The sequence below is a fragment of the Monodon monoceros genome, unplaced genomic scaffold (genome assembly GCF_005190385.1).
Source record: "Monodon monoceros isolate NGI ecotype Baffin Bay Population unplaced genomic scaffold, NGI_Narwhal_1 Super_Scaffold_10, whole genome shotgun sequence".
NCBI classification, from domain to species: Eukaryota; Metazoa; Chordata; class Mammalia; order Artiodactyla; family Monodontidae; genus Monodon; species Monodon monoceros.
The window spans coordinates 39,347,424-39,350,038 of NW_021703766.1; positions in this window are offsets into that span (position 1 = coordinate 39,347,424).

A 2,615-nucleotide genomic window follows, 5' to 3' on the forward strand; every position below is an offset into this window, starting at 1 on the left:
CCCTCCCCATCCCTCCCCATCCCTTCCCATCCTCCCCATCCCTCCCCATCCCTCCCCATCCCTCTCCGTCCTCCCCATCCCTCCCTGTCCTCCCCATCCCTCCCCGTCCTCTCCATCCCTCCCCGTCGCTCCCCGTTGCTCCCCATCGCTCACATTACCGCCTGAACCATCCCCGCCACGCTTCCTGGTTCATGGAAAAAGTGTCTTCCACAGAACTGGTCCCTGGTGCCAGAAAGGTTGGGGACCACTGATTTAAGGTGTTTAGGAGTGTTTTGGCTGCCGAGAGGGGGCTCTGGCTCTGGTTTTGCTGGGAATACTTGGGGGAAATAGCTGGGGAAGGGGTAAGTTCAAGTACAAATGGTCCTCACTAATTTTCAAGAGAATCTTCAGTCCCTGCCAACTTCAATGCCTGGGGGTAGGGTTCCCACTAGGAGAAGGCCTACCAGTCACAGTAACAGTGAGGGCCTGTGGAGTCCCCCTGGCTCTATGGCACATGGCAGGGAGGGCTCCCTTCAGCAGTCCAGCAGCCCACAAACCCTCCTTCCTCTTCCTCAGGCCTCACCTGTCGGCCAGGAAAAATGAGACTTGAAAATGGGCCAGAGTCGTCCTCCAATGGGGAAATTTGTCATGGAGACACACCCGTCTCAAATGTCCAGAAATGCCACCTCTCTGGAGGATGGTCCTATCTGGGGCACGTCAGGAGTCTAGAAGGTAGACAGCGAAGGTGAGAAAGTAGAGAGCTGGCTCTCCAGCCCAGGATGCATGAAGGCATGAGGGAAGGTGGCTAGGAGAAGCACCTATCAGCAGCACAGAAGGGCCAAATGAGCAGCTGCACGTGTGCACACAGCAGGTGAGTGCAAGCTCTGCCCGTGCGATGCAGGGCCTGGGCTGGTGGCCTATAACTCGCCAAGTGACCTCAAGCAGATTGCTCACGCTTTTAGAGCCTCACCTCCTTCATCTCTAAAATGGGCGGCTCTCTCCTTCCTAAGCAGAGTAGGACTTGGGGAGGAAAAATTTGATCAAAGTCAGAGAAGTCCTTTGAAGCTTTTGCTCCCTTGCGCTGCCTCCCGGGAGCTTTCAGGGTCAGACCGGGGTTTGAAAGAGGAACGGTGTTACTAGCTGTCTGCCGATAGGCAAGTCACAGCAGATCCCACTTCCCAGGGAAAGTGAGGCTTCCCTGGGATGATGTATGTTGGTGCTTTTGGTGAAGAGCTTGACATACAGTGGTTGTCTAATGATAGTGACCCCTCCTCCAGCCACTGCGAGAGGGGCTGCCACAGGGTCAGACCTCCCTGAAGACAAAGGCTTATAAGCAGGCTGAGGTTGGATGCCCTGGAGGATGCTGCAAGCTGGTGCTTCGAGTGGGGCAAAAAGAAAGAAAGGGGGGAGGTGTGGAAGGCAGGGCAGAACACAGACCGCCTGACTTCCTGGGAAGAGTGGGCATTTGTAGGGTGAGTAAGGTGGATTCTCCAGGCCTTTCTGGGAGTTAATTAAAGGAAGGGGTTTGGTGAAGAGCCTCACTGATATTTCTATTTTCCCTGTTAGTAGCGAGTGGAATTTGCACCATCCAGGTCAGATGGAAAATAGAAGCCTGGAAAATCTGACAGTCTCATTGATTTGCTCGCCTTGCCATCGCTACTTGAGAGGAGAAGCAATGTGATTTCAAAATTGCAATTAGGAGCCAGCCCGTTAAGGGTTCCTCTCATGAGCCCCCGTGCTGTGCGGCTCCCAGGCCCACCTTGTCTCATTTCCTGAGGAGGTAGGTTCATTCATAGTTTTGAATGAAGCAGGCGATGCAAATATGTCACCCCTCCTCGGGGTAAGGCTCGTAGATGCCTTGTGGCACTTTGCTCTCATTTTGGTCAGGTCTTTGAAAGAATGGCAATTTTCTCAATGTTTTAAAAGTATTAACTTCCTTTCAAACATCCTTTAACCTTTAATGTTTTGTAACTTGATGAAAAGGTCATTTTGTTCTGAGGATGCAGCTGTTCCATAATTGTTCAGCTATCAGGGCGAATTCTATCCAAATCCTTAGTTCTTTAATGGGACCCAAACCACCACACATACACACACACAACATAGATACTATTTTTCATTGTTCATCCGTGTCCATGTATGTGTGTAGGTCTACATATTTGCACCTATGCACACACATGTGCTTCTAGAGACTTGGATTTAGATTAACATCTCTACATTCTCACAGAATGACTTCCTTACAGGAAAATATCTATACAACAACTTTTTTGAATGGTAAGGTTTGCTAAAGATTGGATGATAATCATTCCTTATGCACTGCACATGTTCCTGTTTTTTAAAAAAGGGTTTAGTCAATTTCTAATTTAACATTTCATTGTTGTGCCTACCATAAATGCATCCAGAAACCCAGGTGACTTGAGGTGTTTTCTGTCTGTCTTCTTACACAGTGTCACGGGCTCTCGTAGCCATTCCCTGCCACGTTTACCTTTCTAAGGTAAACATGGAGTCTTGGAAACAGACATCTGGGCATGTTAGATTTATATTTTAAATGAAGTCAATAGGCTCAAATAAGAGCATGAAAGGATTTTATACAAGGAAAATGCATGAAGTTTATGCCTGGACCCACAGTAGATATTTCA